The 15,003-nt window shown below is 41.7% G+C and overlaps 1 long non-coding RNA gene across 1 annotated transcript; it reads right to left on the bottom strand.

Annotated features, from left to right (window-relative positions):
• Nucleotides 1-6,729: 6,729 nt before the first annotated feature.
• LOC116362156 (uncharacterized) lies at nt 6,730-7,291 on the bottom strand. The gene is made up of 3 exons (XR_004207714.1): nt 7,212-7,291; nt 6,892-7,010; nt 6,730-6,759 (listed from the first exon to the last, which is right to left on the bottom strand). It is a non-coding gene; the product is annotated as an uncharacterized LOC116362156 (long non-coding RNA).
• Between the last annotated feature and the right edge of the window lie 7,712 nt (nt 7,292-15,003).

The raw sequence follows: 15,003 nt of genomic DNA, 5'->3' as shown, positions 1-15,003 counted from the left end.
TGGCACGACAATGGGCCTAAGGATCTCGAGATGGTATCTCTGTGCATTCAGCTATAGGCAAAGCCTTGTCCAGTCCCTTTACTTCCTGCTATAAAAAGAAGAGCACCTAATCTATATTTCAAAATAAATATTTGAAATTAACATAATTGCATAAATTCTTCATGTTGAGTGTTTTTCATTATATATTATTGGATGATATAAAGTGTAGTAGTAGTGGAAGTTGTATAGTTGACTATATACATACATTAAAAAATAATAAGAATAGTGTGCACTTCTAGGTACAGTTGAAGTCTTATGTTTACATACACCTTAGCCAAATACACTTAAACTCAGTTTTTCACAATTCCTGATATTTAATCCTAGTAAAAAATCCCTGTTTTAGGTCAGTTAGAATCATCACTTTATTTTAAGAATGTGAAATGTCAGAATAATACTAGAGATAATTATTTATTTCAGCTTTTATTTCTTTCATCACATTCCCAGTGGGTCAGAAGTTTACATACACTCAATTAGTATTTGGTAGCATTGCCTTTAAATTGTTTAACTTGGGTCAAACGTTTCGGTTGGTCTTCCACAAGCTTCCCACAATAAGTTTACTGAATTTTGGCCCATTCCTCCTGACAGAGCTGGTGTAACTGAGTCAGGTTTGTAGGCCTCCTTGCTCGCACACGCCTTTTCAGTTCTGCCCACACATTTTCTATAGGATTGAAGTCAGGGCTTTGTGATGGCCACTCCAATTCTTGACTTTGTTGTCCTTAAGTCATTTTGCCACAACTTTGGAAGTATACTTGGGGTTATTGTCCAGTTGGAATACCCACTTGCGACCAAGCAAGTCCCTCACTGTCCTGGAGATGAATCTCATGATCACTGGTCGTGGTGGCTGGTTGTTTTCCCCATCTCTCAGCCTACCCAGGCGGTGCACTACATCCAGAGAACCTGCAACAACATATCGCTCCTCCTATTGCCCTGCAAATGTCTTGCTTTGATGTTCTTTGTCAGATTTTTCTGCTATTCCATAAATTCGAAAGATTCCATCTCCGACTATACCGGTCATTCTCGTTTACCTTTTGACTCCATTTCAGTGAGTTTCTTCTCCTGCTTGGCAACCTGAATGTTCAATGTTGCGTTCTGCTGCTTCAGAGTTTTTACTTCCTCAGCACTGAAATCAATCGATTTCTTCAGGTTAACGATACTGACAGTGTTCTTTTACACCAAATTCATGATGTTATCTGCGCTCTCTTTGATTTTAGCCGTGAGGATGCGGACGATGTTGTCCTGTAGCTGGCTCATTGATGGTTCACTTCTCAGCTTCTTTGGAAGTTGCTCCTTGGTTGGGGTATTCGGGTATGAATCGCATTCACCCCCCTTTTTTACACTGCAAGCATATGAGTGAGTTTCAACAATGCCTCTTTTCTCCTTGGAAGTTTCAACATCCATTATCTCAGCAACAGTTTGGTCATGTCCTGATTACATGCTACTAGCTATGAAGACGTTAGCAGGCTAACTTAACGGCACACGCTGAAACGTTTCGATAGCTAGCTTGTTCATTGGAAATCGTCAAAAATATGTCAATGGGTTGATAAATTACAAAATTATTCATTGTATGGTTAGATATCGTTTTTTGTGAAAACGAAAAACAAATTCCAACTGCAGTCTAAAACTATAAACTTTATCAGAGAACCCTAAAATTGTTCCTCAGCTAGAAATGTTCCACCCTCTCATGTCGCCATCTTGACCATGTCACTGATTTCATGGAGCTCTCCTGCACATCATTTACACAGCGATGTACTGTAATGCGTACATACATTTGACTTTTGAGTGGCCCGGGGAAATGAGACTTTTTCAAGCTTTTCTAAGCAATTTTTGTATCTCTTTCTTTGTAATACTGTATGTATTCAATCATTTCGAATTGATCACTTCCCACTGGGCACATACATCAATTCAATGTTTATTCCACGTTGGTTCAACGTAATTTAATTGGAATTACATGGATATTGTGTCACAGTGAATTTTATAATCTGCAGTCAATTTCATTATGTTTTCATGTGCCATGATTCTGACATTTCACATATGATCCCCATAGGATTAGGCTACATAATTACAGTGATGCAGTAAATGTAATCTCAATTCAATACGATGTGCATATAGTGTACATATAGCCATTATAGCTATTAAACCCATGTTCAGTGACTGTAATCTGGGACGCAAGTGGCCTAATATGTTTGTGACGTTCCATGGAACCCACAGTGTTGTTTAAAACTAGATTCTGATTGGCTTGCAGGTCATTCTACAGTGTAAATTATAAATGAAAACGCGTTTTTATATCAGTGTTACAGATTCACATTACCGAGCATGTCTCAATCCGTACCGCGCTTTTATCTGCCTAAAGGTATCTTCACGCATGACTGGACAGGCCTTTTGGATACGCTTGTCCAAGGTAAGGATATGCGTCAAGCTATAGCCTAAATAACATGGACCAATGTTTTAATGGAGGTAAGCACTACACTTCTGATGGGTTTAAAGATTGTATTACATTATCTAATAGTGAGAAAGTAAACCCCAGCTGTTATTCTTTTCACAGGGAAGGACAATCCCCATTATGTCATGAACGTTTCATTGCTGAACAACCATAGATATTTTCCTCTAATTTGGCTCCTGTTTCTCCAACAGTGAGCAAGACCTGCCAGCAGAGCTCACTGGAGCAGGGAGACATGCCGTCATCCTTTTTGGCGCCTGACAAAGTACACTTTTTCTCTTCTAAATAACACTATAGTAACATCTTCTGCACAAAGTTACATTCCTAATTAGATTGGTGTTAAGTGAGAACGAATCCTAAAGATGGTCCAATGGGCATGGTCTGAAGCCTCTCGCCATCTCAGTGTGTTGAACCACCTGATTTCTTGCAGGCTTGAGATTCAGATCCTGCTGAACGATGTTAAGCAGTCGATTAACCACATGCAGGGGACGCTGAACACCATGCAGGGGCAGTGTATTGAGTTGCAGACTGCCATGTCTAAGGTAGTGTCAGATGAGTCTCAGGTACAGAAGAATAAGTCTATGATGGTATGGTGATAATGATTGAGATGGTGATTATAATAATGATGACTAGCGGTACCCCACCCTAAGGGCGGTAAATCATTGGATCTGATTAATTTACACTAATAATAAGCTATTGTCAACTTCCCGTCTATGCTTATCTTGCTCATTGCTCACTGTCAATTGCTGACTGTTATCCTATGTGTTTAACTATTATTGATTTCTCACAGAAAAATAATTTGGTTGCAAATGTACCTGGGGCCATGTAAATAATTGTTAGGCTACTCATTTTGAATCCACCGGTGGCAACTTGTGTGACCATAAAAGTCTGTGTGCGACTGGGCACAGTAAAATCATTTGGTTACTGACCTGCCCTACATCATAGATGGCCCTTCAAGTCAGAACTAGGAAATTCTGTCAGTGAGCATTATGGGTAATTATCCTACATACTTACATCAAATACTTTATGATAGCATCATCTCCTGTAGTAACAGTGCCATTCCAAACACAATAAATGTGAAAATGAACAAAGATACAAAATATTGCTAAAGTGAAGAAAATCAGCTCAAAATTGTAGGAGGAAATGCCCCTGCAGCAGGGAGGCTTACGGTATTATAATATATTGTAGATAACATTAATATAATTTGTGTATTTACAGTATCAGTACGCATACAAATGAAAGTATATGCTAGGGAATGATCTACACTGAGTGAACAACACATTAAGAACACCTTCCTATTGAGTTTCCCCCCCTTGGTGGATTCCAGCATCTGGAATTGACTCAACATGTTTGAGGTGGGGGATCAATACTTGTGGGGGTAGAATGTATGATTCTGATATGTACAGGTAAATTCATTGTCTATGTGTGGGGGGGGGGGGAGGGGGGGGGGCGTCCATGTTTGTGTCCGTACTCTGAGGTGTGTTTGAATATGAATGAGCTGCAGTGTTGTGATGTGTCCTATCCCGTCCTTGCAGAGTGATCTTCCTTGGCCTCATCACATGTCTCAGTTGCTCCTCCTTTGGAGGGAGGGGGACACCACCACGGGACAGCCCCTACACTTATCGCTAGAGATCGAACTTCAGACTCCCTCCAAAACCACTGAACCCCTCAACACACCGAAATAGTTTATGATGCACACCCTTAGAGGGAGCCGGAACAGGATAACTCCCTCCACCCTCACAAAGACACAGAGGAGGAGGAACTATCCAATACCCAGTGAGAGAGAACGAGTGACCTCAATCAAACACAGACAGAAAGTGGAGGTGGAAGAGGCATTAGATAGATGGAGGAGGTTACCCCAGAGGCCATTCCTCCTGTTCATGTGAGCAAGAAAGAGCAGAAGGCTTCTGATCAGCCAAATGGCAGGCAGAGGGAGAGGTCATAGTGATTCACACCCACAGAGAAAGACAACCCACACAAGCTCTTGGTTGAGATGAACCACACAGAGGTAGAGGCAGAGGGCTTTCAGGGCTAGCCAGTCAGCCTGCCTGCTCTAAATCCTCAAGTCAATTGTATTTAAATTCATGTTCATTAAAGATTTTTATTCAATAATTGAAAAGTCCCATTTACTTAATGATCATTTTTCACTGTCTTCAACCCTCAAGAACCAGGGTGAGTCTGGGTCACCCTTTTACTGGGCAAACAGAACTTGCATATCGTCAAAGACTAGGCCGAAACGTTAATCTTTTAACCTTGCTTGAATAAAACAATGCATTTTTTATAGTGAGCAAGAGTTGGGCTTTTTCCTTTTCTATGATGATTCAAATATTTGGTTGCACCTCAACTCAACGTTGGTTGAGCGCCCTCCGTTTTTTGTTGTCAAATAAGACATGTTTTTTTTAAATGTACAAAGTAAATTATTCAAAGCATCAAAATTGGGATGTGTCCCACTTATTTACACAACCTACTCCACACTTGCAAAGTGAAAGTTTATAGAAAAGTTTCTGAAATTAAGTAGTAAACAGAAGAAATTAAGTTCAATTATAATGTGAATAATTTAATGCTCTATGGTTCAATCCCTTTTCTGCAGGTGTGATGAATAATTAATATTGTTCGTCCTCTTCCTTGTGGCAGGCGCAGCAGCACACTGCCCTCCAAAGTCTGCAAAATAATCGACGGACTGCCCCTTTTCTAGCTCTGCATGGAACATCCAGTGTCACATCCTTGGTGACGTGTGGGGTGACATCCGGGATGACCACAGCAACATCCTCTGGAAAGGGAAAAAAGAGGATCAGAATGTAAACTAATGCAAACCGTAGCTTCTAAACACTGGCCAGTTGAAAGGTTCTACTAAGATGTCATGACAAACGACACCTGTCAGAGTGCTCTCTAAGTGTTACTCACCTGCTTGGATGTCAGCTGGCAGAGTGGCGAAGGCAGCCATCGTGAGAGTCCTTTCTTCAGGTGTGACGTCCACAACCTCCAAGAGGGAAGAGATGGGCTCTGCCTCTGTATTAGGGGTGATGTCCACCACATTCAGGTGGAAAGAAGCCGGATCTGCCTCTGTGTTAGTGGTGATGTCCTGAACCTCCAGGTGGGAAGAACCCGGATCTGTCTCTGTGTTAGTGGTGATGTCTTGAACCTCCAGGTGGGAAGAAGCCGGATCTGCCTCTGTGTTAGTGGTGATGTCCACAACCTCCAGGTGGGAAGAAGCCGGATCTGCCTCTGTGCTAGTGGTGATGTCTTGAACCTCCAGGTGGGAAGAAGCCGGGTCTGTATTGTGGGTGAAAACAACAATCCTGATGAGCTCTACTACTACAAGGCACCAAGATGTCATCAGAACAGGCATCTGTCAGAGTGCTCTCTATCATTTCTACTCACCTGCTTGGATGCCAGCTGGTAGTGTGGTGGAAACGGCCACTGCGAGGACAGGGGGGACTGGTAGGGTGGCTGCAGGGGGCTGGAAGCAGCTCTGCACCTCGTCAGCCACAAAGCCACAGACAGAGCTCATATAAAAAGGGCTCTGCAGGTCATCTGTGGAGATGGACTGCCTGATTCTCCCGAGGATCGACCGCACAGAGTCAAAAGCAGCAGCCCGGGAGAAAGGGATGTGAGGGGAAGGGTCCTTTAACATGCAGGAGAGCTTCTCCACTACGGCCGCCACCATGCCCACGGCCATCCCGCTTATTAGGATTGGGTGCTCTGAATGGCCTTCCTCTGGCTGAAGCCACAGGGCCAGGAGGAGCCTGGGCACCACCTCCACCACCACCTGAGATGGGCTGAGCAGGTTGCTACGGGGCTCATTGGACTGCTCGCCCGGAATGCTTCTCACAGCTTTCTCCACGATGCTGTGGACCTTAGGATCGCTGAAATCAACAAAGAGGAGAAGACAACGCTAAACGATGTGCAATGTGCTCACAGAGAACACTGTCTTAGTCTGTTTCTGTGTAGTTCCAGATGTGTAGATAAATGGATCAAGTCATATGCAGGGCAGTACATGGAACTCACATGTCAGCTGGCGAGGTGGGGTGCATGGAGCGGCGGAGCTTGCAGAAAGCCTCGTGCTCTAAGTTCATCATTTTTAGGCAAGTGTTTACTTCCCAGGCCTGCAGTATGAAACAGGAAGTCCCATTGGTGTAATTTCACAACAGATCTATTCTGCTGTGCTAACTCGTTGTTGAAAGGCTAGTAAAGAGCTCACTAACTTGTAGTTTGTCTCTAACTCTCATTCTCTTACCAGCCGAGCGAGGTTGTTTCCTTCCTCCAGGGTTTCCTTCCACACCCTTCAAATAAAACACAGAGCAATTCAACTTTCCTGGCTTCTGATTTTTCTGTTGTTTATTTTACCCACATCTCCTGGAGTGCTGCTGGTGGCAGGGAATGGCAGTGAAGGCGAGTGCTGACGTGGTACTCACCTCTCCCTAAGAGATTTTTTGCCCTGAGACACCAGCCAGTTGCTCATGTGCTCCGTGGTGACATGGGGAGGGACCTGGCCTTGACTCTGGAGCAGCAGATAGTGGACCATGAGCTTCTTCTGCAAGATGAGGTAAGGTGTGAGACCGTGCCACGAAATACCATATCATGTGCTTTCAGAAGTGCCTCTCGCAACATTTCACAACTGCTCATGCCTCACAATTTGCAAGTGATATTAAGAACTCTTATGACCACCTTCTCTAAACTGTCTTGAAATACAACTCTCTTTCTGTTGTTTATGTTTTTGTGGGATGAATCTTACCTGTTTATTGTAATATGTTTCCTCCCAGCAGGCCTGCAGAGTCTGAAAATAAAGACTGCTTCTACAGAATTCCTTTGAAGATAATGAAAATAATGACGCTCTGTTATGCACATTATGCACAGGCATTTACAGTATGCTAAAATTTATTTATCCAAAGATTACCTTTGTGGGACCATAAGTGAACTCCGGAAAGCACCAAACCCTATCCATGGTAAGATGGGGAAGAAATGCAGCGCTATAGATATACGGGATGCTCTAGGAATGACTTAAAGTCGCGAATGATCAATGACTGTGGAGTCGTCCAATATGCTGCACTTAGAATTGAGTTGTAGGGATGTTTGGCGCAAAGTAGAATGTTTACATTCTATTGCCATGGAGAAATGGAATGTGTAGAACCTGTATAAATGGGTATGCTTCTTTGTCTTTATTTCGTAAAAGATTAAACTCTTTATTATGTCATAATGTGTATATGAGGATGTAGGAGCCCATCCCGATTCATGACGCGATTATCGGGGTGCATGTTGTTTAGACCAGCTAATCCAACCTTGGTTTACAAGTTAAATACATTGTTTATATATGCCTATGTAGCGTGGTTCGTTCTGCATTGTGTACTTTTAATTAGGATAATTTATATTATCCACATTGTAACAAATTTATGGTGCATAACAGTACCTTGTGTAACATTACCACGGTTTTATATTGAACAATTTCGGAGCCAAGGACAACATACCTTGCAAGCCGAAGGTCAGGCAAAAGAGAACAATAAGGGGGTATGGAAATACAGATAACCTGCGATGGACCAAACCAAAATATACAATCACATGTATGTACAATATTGATATGAAAAAGTGTTTTTACACCAAAGAAAAACATTAGCTATGCAGCTGTAATTCAATTTAAAAAATACACTGAATTATTATTATTATCAAATTATTAACATCCCCTCTTGACCTGGCCTATTTGAATTGGTCCTTGTGTGCAATTTGGTGCATAATCTAGGGGAACAACATCACACTGCTCCACCTATACAAATCTATCGACCACATCCATTTAAAGCAATGATTGTCAATTGAAAATGTGGTTGTTGTGTTATCCTGTTATCCTCTTAAGCACATTATTACAATATTTCCAAGCTCTGAATTGACACAAGGAACACCTTTGCAAAGATATTCGGTTAAAAATAAGAGTATGAATGACAATAAACGTATGATTTGGATTGTATGCATAATAGTGTAGTAAACAGTATCGCTCAGCGCGGGAACTTTTGGTGTTTGGAAAGTATCCGTTTTTAGTCTCCATGACACGTATCACTTCGTTGTCTTGTTGGTAATAGTAAAAATGCATGACAGTCCGCATTGTAATGGTCTAACAGGTGTTTTTAATGTTGTTTCTCACATTAAACAGACATTTGAGATCGGAATTGCTTACAGTTGTACCTACAACCTCAACACCCAATCTACTCACACGCGCAAATACTCACATTCAGACTCATACATACAGCTGTCCTTCTCTCCCCTTACATTCTTTCGTCTCAATTTTTTTGACATTTGTCAGAGAAAATGACAATTTTGTGTCACTTTACTGAACTCTGGAGAAAACGAACATTGCTGCTGGGTGAGGACATCTGACAATGTGCTCTCCGGACCATTAGACATTTTGTCTGCAGGAACTCGCTCTTTTTCACCCGGTCCACTCGTCCAAGTGCCCATGTATTTGTGGCATGATGTGAACAGTACAAATTTGTTGCACTACCAAGGTCTATTGGTTTTAAATGACTGTTTAATATTGTCTGGAAACTCACTTGTAGAATTCGCTTGCGGTAGGTCTCTTAAAAAAGAGAAGCTGTACAATGTTATTAAACCGAGGTGCCTAGTTATTCTTCTTTTGTTGATATCAGGTAACGTGCAACCTATATACAATGTCTCTAAACCCCCTCTGATTTTAAATCAAGATCTGGTTTTGGTATTTTTCATTTAAATGTACGCAGCCTGTTGTCAAAAATTGATGGGGTTAGGATTTGGGCTAAATCAACTGATGCTGATGTAATTGTGTTTTCTGAAACCTGGCTCAGCAAGTCTGTTTTTGTGGTTACAATGTTTATCGCACTGATCGTTTTAAGAAAGGTGGGGGTGTGGCTATATATGTAAATACAAAAATTCCCTGTAAGTGTGGCAAAGTCTGAAACTATATGTAAACAGTTGGAATTTCTTGCTTTGAATATTGACGTTTCAAAGGGTCTCTCTATAACTCTCTATAACTGTGATTGGCTGTTATAGACCCCCCTGTATTCTCGATGATGCATTTTCTTCTTTGACACACCTTATGTCTAAACTTCTTTACAGTGAAATGATCTTGATTGGTACTTGTCATGTCCTGACCTTAGTTCATTTTATGTCTCTATTTTAGTTTGGTCAGGGCGTGAGTTGGGGTGGGCATTCTATGTTTTGTTCTGTGTGTTAGATTTCTATGTGTTTGGCCTGGTATGGTTCCCAATCAGAGGCAGCTGTCAATTGTTGTCTCTGATTGAGAACCATACTTAGGCAGCCTGTTTCCCCACTATGGGTTGTGGGTAGTTGTTTTCTGTTTTGTGTGTATTGCACCTTGCAGAACTGTTCGTTTGTTGTGTTGTTGTTTTTGTTCAAGTATTCGTATTTATTAAAAGTATTACGAATACTTACCACGCGGTCCTCTTCTCCTTCTTCCGACGACAATCGTTACAGACCCTAGAAAGTTTTGGAAGGCTATTAAGTCTATGTCTGGTAACAGTAACTCTATTTTATTAATGTAGCAATCGGGCTTCAGGAAGAAGCATAGCACAATTACAGCAGCCATGAAGGTTGTAAATGATATCACTGAAGCCCTTGACAAAAAACAGCACCGTGTCTCACTTTTTATTGATCTCTCTAAGGCTTTTGATACAGTTGATCATGCTATACTAAGGCAGGGATTGTCGAGTGTAGGTCTTTCAGAGCATGCAGTTGCATGGTTTGCTAACTATCTGTCTGATAGAACTCAGTGCACTCAATTTGATGGGCTTATGTCTGTTAAATAGTCTGTCTTTAATGGTGTGCCCCAAGGTTCTGTACTTGGTCCTCTCTTATTCACTATTTATATAAATGATTTAGACAAAAAATGTCCAAAATGCGCAACTTCATTTTTATGCTGATGATACTGTTATTTACTGTTGTGCCTCGTCTCTTACAAAAGCTTTCCAGAACTTGCAAACTGCTTTTTATACTGTTCAACATACCTTGTGTCAATGGAAGCTTATCCTCAATACTGACAAAACTAAACAAATGGTGTTTTCTAATGCAAGAAGTAGACCTCTAAATCTTTCACCTATTACCACCTGTCAGGGCAAAGAGATTGAGGTTGTAACCTCATATAAATATCTTGCAATTTTAATTGATGACGGCCTCTCTTAAATTGCATATTCAACAACTTACAAAATAATTGAAGCTGAAATTGGGATTTTATTTTAGGAATACGGCCTGTTTTTCTTTTGAATCCAGAAGGAGGCTAGTATCATCTACATTTATGCCTTTACTAGACTATGGGGATATTTTATATATGAATGCTTCCGCTCAGTGTTTGAGATCAATTGACACCCTTTACCATGGCACTTTGAGATTTATTTTAAACTGCAAAACCCTTACGCACCACTACACTTTGTATACCAGGGTTGGCTGGCCTTCTCTAGTAACTTGTAGGCTCAGTCACTGGTATACTTTTATTTACAAAGCCAGCTTGGGTTTACTACCTTTTTATTTGGGCATATTTATTGTTCAGAAATGTGGTGGGTACTCTCTTCGTTCGCTGGACTTTATCCTGCTAACTGTTCCAAATGTCCGAACTGAATTTGGTAAAAGGGCTTTTGTGTATAAATAATGCACAGACACGCTAAAGCTCTACAGTGTAGTTTGAGTGGTCAGTTTCAATTATTTGTAGATGTATTCCCTATCATTTACAAATCGAAAGATGTAACATTTGAAATGAATGTGGCAGAACAGTTTAGCATAGAGTTCTTGTGGGAGTCTTCTCCTTCAGTCTTTTTTCCTCCTTGGCCTCGTTTCTCATTACATGGGATTTCCCCAGTGCCAACTTCACATGAGATGGCCGCTGTCTACTGTCATGTGGTGCTGAATGACAGAAATCGCTATGCCAATATTACTGCTGTCCATGGTCCTGAAATATACAAACAAGGCTATTTGCATATGTACGACCGTCCAAACTTGACCCCACACACAAACACACACATTGATGCTAATTTCTCACACACTTCTGAACATTGCACAACCTGCAACAAAACACTGAAAGAGCATTTTATTCCAAATGTGTTTGTGTTTAAATAAAGACCCGAAGAATGAAATCAATGTCTGGATGTTGATTGGACAATGTATATGTGCTTTGCAGAAGCCATTTGTTTTGCATTCCCTGTAGCGTGTATTTTACTGGAGTATGATCAGATTGCTTTGTTTAAATCAGAAAAGTCTGGACACACCTACTCATTTAAGGGTTTTTCTTTCTTTTTACAATTTTTTACATTTTAGAATAATAGTGAAGACATCAAAACTATGAAAGAGCACAATTGGAATCATGTAGTAAGCAAAAAAGTAGCCATCCTTCTCCTTGACCACTTTGCACACTTTTGGCATTCTCTCAAACCTGTTCATGAGCTAGTCACCTGGAATGCATTTCAATTGACAGGTGTACCTTCTTAAAAGTTAATTTGTGGAATTTCTTTCCTTCTTAAAGCGTTTGGGCCAATAGGTTGTGTTGAGACAAGGAAGGGATGGTTTACAGAAGATATCCCTATTTGGTAAAAGACCAAGTCTCAAATAAGCAAAGAGAAACAACAGTCCATCGTTACTTAAGACATGAAGGTCAGTCAATAAGGAACATTTCAAGAACTTTAAAAGATTCTTGTAGTGCAGTCGCAAAAACCATGAAGCGTTATGATGAATCTGGCTCTCATGAGGCGGCGTTCAGCGGTCATTGTCACAAGCTTTCTAGCTACCACCGATCTACGTTTCTTTTTCCATTTGTTTTGTCTTGATTGTACACACACCTGGTTTACATTCCCTCATTACTAGACTGGGTGTGGCTCTCGACCCGAAACCTGCCCCTCTGCCTGCCCTACCGAAAGCTGGGTCCGCGGTTTGTGGGGCCATTTAATGTCCTGAGGAGACTGAACGAGGTGTGTTACAGGTTACAGCTCCCACCCGATTACCGTATTAACCCCTCAATCATGTGTGTCACTTCAGGCTGGTGGTGGCTGGTCCGCTCCAGGAGTCTGAGGTGCGGGAGGTTCCTCTGCCCCCTCTGGACATCGAGGATTCGAGGCATCGGGCGAGGGGCCTTCAGTAACTTGTGGAGTGGAAGGGGCACGGTCCATAGGAGGCATGCTGGGTTCTGGTGGAGGACGTGTTGGACAATTAAATTCTGCAGGATTTCCACTGTCTCCGTTCGGATCGCCCTGCACCTCGCCCTCTGGGTGGTCCCCAAGGTTGGTGTTGGTGCGCTGCTGGGGCCCCGCGTCAAGGGGGGGGGGGGGGGGGGGGTACTGTCACGACTTCCCCCGAAGTCGGTTCCTTTCCTTGTTCAGGCATCGTTCGGCGGTAGACTTCACCGGTCTTCTAGCAATCGCCGATCCACCTTTCATTTTCCATTTGTTTTGTCTTGTTTTCCCACACACCTGGTTTACATTTCCTCATTGCTTGACGTGTATATAACCCTCTGTTCCCCCCCATGTCTGTGTGTGGAATTGTTTGTTGTAAAGTGTATGTGCACTTCAGACTGGTTTGCGATGGGTTATTTCAACCCATATTTTGTTGTTCTGGGTGCTGTTGGTTTTCTCCTCATTAAACTGCTCCGGTTATAACCCAGTTCTGCTCTCCTACGCCTGACTTCCCTGCAGCCCATTACGCACCTCCTAAAAGATCAATATCTTAGGTCTTGTACCATTGATTTTTCCAAGTGCTGGGATGTGCAGAACTTAGAACGTGGAGTTAATGAAATGCTCAGGAAATGGCACAGAAAATGTGGGGCGGCCTCTCCATAAAAGTCAATGGCCACACACCAATACATGGATTTGACAGTCAAATTATTACTTAAATAGCAGTCAACTGTTGTCACTGTTGTTATTCTATAGAGGGTGGTGATTCGTTTAGGTTAACTAACAAAAAAAGTGGTCTGGTCCCTTTTCCATGATGAAAGCCTCCCGAAATTAAAATCCAATATTCCAAAATATAGATATAAGCCTTCAAGTACTCATCTAACCAACTTCTTCAGGGCCAACCAGTCCCCCTGTCGCCCTGAAATCCAAACCCCATAAGAAGCCCAAATACGACCTGCCCTTGCCCAGTATACATACAAGGTCAGGGGACAACACTGGTTTTTCATCTTGTAGTTCAACTTGTTTTATACACAGTTTAAAGGGATAATTCATCCAAATTACAAAATGACTTAAGTTACGTTTACATTTCATTTCAAACCCAATGCATCCAAAGTGTACATTAGTCTTTCCTGGTTCATAACATATTTTTTGGTCCCTTTCAGATCACAGCCATGTCAACAGTGGGCGTCAGGCTTGTAAGAGACATGAATTATCTGTGAGATTCAGTGAACAAGGCTAGAAGGTGAGATTCCATCTCTCTTAACTGCTCATTGTACTGAATAGATAATCATGAGCTAACATTGTACCACCTTATTTGCTGTAACAGACAGTTAGTATTCTAGGGAAGCAAGGCATTTGTGTAGAATGTGCATTGTAGAGTATGTTCATTGCATTCTTTATCATAGAAAGAGTCTGTTCTAGTCATTCATCTAATCTTGTCATTCGATTTCTATGGTATTTCTCTCCATTAGGACTGGGTATTGGCTCCTACGGGTTACTCTGCCTTCTACTGTGATGGAGAATGCCTCTACCCTCTGTGTTCCTGCATAAACTCCACCATCCACACTATGATCCAACTAGTGGTCAGTATGCACTACTACACCCTCTCACATGAACGCTAACATTACGGTTTCAGTGGGAAAGACGGGAAATGGTTCAGACATTAATGGAAAATATAAAAAAACTAAGATACCGAAGTTACCGGAGTCTACAATGGCAGACTGTTAATGTAGGGCTAGTGAGAAGTAACATTCAAGACTGAAGCAATTATCCCCTCTAGTGGTATACTTTATACTGTACCAGGTTACTACACACACTGATAATACAAAACATTGAGGACACCTGCTCTTTCCATGACATAGACTGACCAAGTGAAAGCTATGACCCCTTATTGATGTCACTTGTTGAATCCACTTCAGTCAGAGTAGATGAAGGGGAGTTAAAGAAATATTTTAAAACCTTTAGAGAATTGAGACATGGATTGTGTGTGTCATTCAGAGGGTGATTCAGCAAGAGAAAAGATTTAACTGTCTTTGAACGGGGTATGGTAGTAGGTGCCAGGCGCACCGGGTTAAGTGTGTCAAGAACTGCAACACTGCTGTTTTTTTTCATGCTCAACAGTTTCCCATGTGTATCAAGAATGGTCCACCACCCAAAGGACGTCCAGCCAACTTGACACAACATGGGCCAGCATCCTTGTGGAACGCTTAGGGCAGCTTGTCGAGTCCATGCCCAGACGAAATGAGGCTGTTCTGAGGGGAAAAGAGTGTGCAACTCAATATTAGGAAGATGTTCCTAGTCTATTGTGGACTCAGTGTATGTCATCCTACATGTTTTTAAATAGTACAGTATTTTTTGTATTTAACTAGGCAAGTCAGTTAAGAATAAATTCTTATT

Source organism: Oncorhynchus kisutch, unplaced genomic scaffold (genome assembly GCF_002021735.2).
Source record: "Oncorhynchus kisutch isolate 150728-3 unplaced genomic scaffold, Okis_V2 scaffold797, whole genome shotgun sequence".
Lineage (NCBI taxonomy): Eukaryota > Metazoa > Chordata > Actinopteri > Salmoniformes > Salmonidae > Oncorhynchus > Oncorhynchus kisutch.
This window is presented reverse-complemented; position numbering and strand designations above follow the sequence as displayed.